Below are 5,323 nucleotides of genomic sequence, written 5' to 3' on the forward strand. Positions count from 1 at the left end.
CTGCCCAAAAACAAGAAAAAGAATTTAGTAAACATGAAGACTTCTTCTAAAACTCAAGGTTTCAACAACAGATTAAGCCAGGAAACCAGACAGTAAATACTTTATAGGTTTTGGGCCACACAGTCTGTGTTATAACTATTCAACTCTGTTGGATGAAAGCATCCGGAGACAACCTATAATAGGTAATGAAGTATTAATTAGCATGACCATGTTCCAGTAAAAACAGGCAGGTGGTCCACAGGCCCCTGATTAGGACATTCCCACAAAACTAAAGTGTGGATACTATTTGTCTTGATAGCCAACATTCTTGAGTTCTTTAACCAGGCATTATTATTTTTCTTTCCTTTTGAGATGGAGTCTTGCTCTGTCTCCCAGGCTGGAGTGCAGTGGCACCATCTTGGCTCCCTGCAACCTCCGCCTCCCAGGTTCAAGCAATTCTCTTGCCTCAGTTTCCCGAGTAGCTTGGATTACAGGCGCATGCCACTATGCCTGGCTAATTTTTTTATTTTTAGTAGAGATGGGGTTTCACCATGTTGGCCAGACTGGTCTCGAATTCCTGATCTCAGGTGATCTGCCTGCCTCGGCTTCCCAAAGTTCTAGGATTACAGGCGTGAGCCACTGTACCTGGCCTAACCAGACATTATTAATAGCCCAAAAGTAAAACAATCCAAATATTCATCAACTAATAACATGGATACATGATATATCCAATCCATATGATGGAATATTATTTGGCAATAAAAAAGCCAGTGAGGCCAGGTGCAGTGGCTTATGCCTGCAATCCCAGCACTTGGGAAGCCAAGGCAGATGGATTACTTGAGGTCATGAGTTCGAGATCAGCCTGACCAACATGGCGAAACTGCATCTCTACTACAAATACAAAAATCAGCCAGGTGTGGGGGTGCACACCTGTGGTCCCAGCTACTTGGGAGGCTGAGGCATGAGAATTGATTGAACCTGGGAGGTGGTGGTTGTAGTGAGCCAAGATTGCACCACTGCACTCCAGCCTGGGTGGCAAAGCGGGACTGTGTGCCAAAAGAAAAAAAAAATTCACATACTTTATGATTTTATTTATCTAAGGTGTCCAGGCCAGGTGTGGTGGCTCACGCCTGTAATCCCAGCACTTTGGGAGGTCAAGGTGGGCGTATCATGAGGTCAGTTCAAGACCAACCTGGTTAACATGGTGAAATCTCCGTCTCCACTAAAAATATAAAAATTAGCCGGGTGTGGTGACAGGCGCCTGTAATCCCAGCTATTTGGGAAGCTAAGGCATCAGGCAGGAGAATTGCTTGAACACAGGAGGTGGAGGTTGCAGTGAGCCGAGATCACTGCACTGCAGCCTGGGACTGAGACTTCGTCTAAAAAAAAGGTGTCCAAACCAGGCAAATCCATAGCTTCTTGGCTGCCTAGGGCTGGGGGACTATGAGTGTGGGGAAAAGAGACATCAGACTGTTACTGTGTCTATATAGAAAGAAGTAGACATAAGAGACTCCATGTATTTGAGATGCTGTTGATCTGTGACCCTACCCCCAACCTTGTCCTTGCAAGAGACATGTGCTGTGGAGACTCAAGTTTTAACGGATTTTGGGCTTTGCAGGGTGTGCTTTGTTAAACAAGTGCCTGAAGGCATTATGCTAGAGAAAAGTCATCACCACTCTCTTAATCTCAAGTACCCAGGGACACGTACACTGCCAAAAGGTCGCAGGGACCTTTGCCTAGGAAAGCTAGGTATTGTCTAAGGCACAATGTGACAGTCTGAAATATGGCCTCGTGGGAAGGGAAAGACCTGATCGTCCCCCAGCCTGACACCCGTGAAGGGTCTGTGCTGAAGAGGACTAGTGTAAGAGGAAAGAAGGCCTCTTGGCAGTTCAGATAGAGAAAAGCCCGTCCCTGGGCAATGGAACATCTTAGTAAACCCAATTGCATGTTGTTTACTGAGAAAGGAGAAAACTGCCTTGGGGCTGAAGGTGGGATGTGCAAGCGGCAATGCTGCTCTTTATGCACTAAAAAGGTTTATGGAGATGTTTGCATATGCATATCAAGGCACAGCACTTTTCCTTAAACTTATTCATGTCACAGAGATCTTTATTCATATGTCTTACTGCTGACCTTCTCCCTCCGATGATCCTATTATCCTGCCACTTCCCTTTTTCTAAGATGGTAAAGATCAATAAATACTGAGGGAACTCAGACCGGTGCCAGCGTGGGTCCTCTGTATGCTGGGCAACGGTCCCCTGGGCCCACTTTTTCTTTCTCTATACTTTGTCTCTGTCTCATTTCTTTTCTCAAGTCTCTTGGTTCCACCTAACGAGAAATGCCCAAAGGTGTGGAGGGGCAGGCCACCCCTTCAATTAGAAAAATAGGAAATGATGGGTACAGGGTTTCTTTTTCAGATGAGGAAAATGTTCTCAAATTGACTGTGGTTGATGGTTGCACAACTGTATATACACTGAAGACTGAACTGCACACTTAAAACTTCCAAAATAACATGTTCCGAATCTTTATATATTTAAGAGAAAACTTGTTCTTGTATAGAATAAACTCTACTTCTACTGCTTGACAGAATACCTGTGTCCAATGGCATAATCTTAAAATACAGGAACCACTTTCACAGGAGCAAAATTTACTCTTAGCACCTACTATGCACAAATCACTATGATAGGTACTGCAGAGGATGGGACAGTCTTACCTTCAAAGAACTTGTGATCTGACCCCAGTGAAAAAAAATACATACAATTGTGTGATCCTTTCTGATGTCACTTGTAATGGCAAATGTGGGGTGCCTTTTCTCATGACACCAACTGGGTGTACGACTCAATCCTATTCTGACACTACCTGAAGTTAGCTTTGGGAGACCGTCCTTACTTCAGGAGCCAGTTTCAAGTCGTTGGTCCCAGGCTACCTGCACACTTCTATCCCACTTGACTACAAATTTTAGGGTTCCCACTACTGCCTCCTCAGGTCTGATAATTTGATGCAATGACTCACAGAACCAAAGAAAGCTTTTTACTATTACTGTTTTGTTTTGTTTTTTTTTAAATAAAAGATGCAGCTGAGGAACCACATGGAAGAAATGCATAGGGCAAGGTGGGGAGGGGTTGCAGTTTCCATGAAGTCTCTGGGAATGCTACCCTCCCAGTCTGTCAATGAGTTGTTCATCAACCAGGAAGCACATCAAATTAAGAGTTTTTACAGAGTTCAATCTCTAGCCCTGCGACCCCAAGGCTGGTGAGTGGGCTGACAAGTTTTAACCCTCAAATCAAGTAACTGGCCTTTCTGACTAAAGTCACTATGAGGCTATCTAGCGGCCCCACTAAAGTCACCTCACAGTAGAACAAACTCAGGTGTGGTCCAAAGTGGATCACCAGGAATGACAAAGATACTTCTAGCACTCTGCAAACTCCAAGTGTTTTTGGGGAGCTCTGTGCCAAGAACTGGGACAAAGACCAATACTTACTTACTCTATTACAATGCTAAAATCACCAAATAAAGTAACAACCTGGAATGGAGGTGATGGCTTTGCAGGGATCTAGTTTAATCTTGAGCTCTTCAGTTTTTGTTTTTTTTTTTTTTGAGACAGGGTCTTGCTCTGTCACCCAGGCTGGAGTGCAGCGGTGCCATCTTAGCTCATAGCAATCTCTGCCTTCTGGGATCATGCCATCCTCCCACTTCAGCCTCCCAAGGAGCTGGGACTACAGTACATGTCACCATGCCCACTTATTAAGTTTTTGCATTAATATTGAAGGGATTTATTAAAAAGAGTGAGGTGAATTTTCTGTTCTCAAGTTATGTATCTTTTTCGTAAAAGAATTACAATACAGAAAGGTATAAAGAAACCAAGAACAAGGTACCAACCACATTTTAGCAAACACCTTTTTTTTTGAGACGGAGTTTTGCTCTTGTTGCCCAAGTTGGAGTGCTATGGTGCCATCTGGGCTCACCGAAACCTCTGCCTCCTGGGTTCAAGCAAGTCTCCTGCCTCAGCCTCCCAAGTAGCTGGGATTACAGGCGCCCATCACCATGCCTGGCTAATTTTTGTATTTATTTTTTAGTAGAGACAGGGTTTCACTATGTTGGACAGGCTGGTCTCGAACTCCTGACCTCAGGTGATCTGCCCACCTCGGCCTCCCAAAGTGTTGGTATTACAGGCATGAGCCACCACACCTGCCAGCAATCAGCTTTCTAAATATAGACTAGATACACAAAATTTTAATATGAAGAATACCATTATGCTATTCTTCAGTCTGTTCTTCCCCTACTTAACAGCACGTCATGAATATCTTATAAGCCTAACTGTACTTTCTTTTTTTCCCTTAGAGACCGGGTCTCACTATGTCACCCAGGCTGGAGTGCAGTGGTGTGATCACAGCTCACTGTAGCCTCAAACTCCTGGGCTCAAGGGATCCTTCTATCACAGCCTCCCAAAGAGCAGGGACTAAAGGCACATGCCACCCTGTCTCATAGCAGCCTCCATCCCCTGGATTCAAGGTATCCTCCTGCCTCGGCCTCCCAAGTAGCTGGGATCCCAGGCACGTGCCACCAAGCCTGGTTAATTTTTTTTTTCGGTAGAGACAGGGTCTCACTTTATATTGCCTAGGCTAGTCTAGAACTTCTGGGCTCAAGTGATCCTCCGTATTTGCATTACAGGTGTGAGCCACTGAGCACAGCCCCTAATCATACTTCTTTTTGATAAGTAATATTTTACAAAGTATGGATGTTGTGATGGTATTTGGAGGTAAAAGAAAAAGTATGGATGTAGTACAATCTGTTAATCTGGCAGGTCACAAACTTATTTTATTTCTGTCGTCAATAGTGCTATTGCGTCAGGCGTGGTGGCTCATGCCTGTATTTCCAACACTTTGGGAGGCTGAGGCAGGTGGATCACCTGAGGTCGGGAGTTCAAGTCCAGTCTGACCAACATGGAGAAACCCAATCTCTCCTTAAAAAAAAAAAAAAAAATTAGCCAGGCGTGGTAGCGCATGCCTGTAATCCCAGTTACTCAGGAGGCTGAGGCAGGAGAATCGCTTGAACCCAGGAAGCAGAGGTTGCAGTGAGCCAAGATCGCACCATTGCACTCCAGGCTGGATAACAACAAAACTGGCCGGGCGTGGTGGCTCAAGCCTGTAATCCCAGCACTTTGGGAGGCCGAGACAGGTGGATCACGAGGTCAGGAGATCGAGACTATCCTGGCTAACACGGTGAAACCCTGTCTCTTCTAAAAATACAAAAAAAAAAAAACCAAAAAAACCAAAAAAACCCAACAAACTAGCCGGGCGAGGTGGCGGGTGCCTGTAGTCCCAGCTACTCGGGAGGCTGAGGCAGG

General features: G+C 45.0%; 1 protein-coding gene across 2 annotated transcripts in view; it reads right to left on the reverse strand.

Moving 5' to 3' along the window:
- RBBP4 (RB binding protein 4, chromatin remodeling factor) overlaps nt 1-5,323 on the reverse strand; it is a 29,503-nt gene that overhangs the window by 1,000 nt on the left and 23,180 nt on the right. The gene's annotated exons all lie outside the window — the stretch shown is intronic.

Source organism: Macaca fascicularis, chromosome 1, assembly GCF_037993035.2.
Source record: "Macaca fascicularis isolate 582-1 chromosome 1, T2T-MFA8v1.1".
Taxonomy (NCBI): Eukaryota; Metazoa; Chordata; class Mammalia; order Primates; family Cercopithecidae; genus Macaca; species Macaca fascicularis.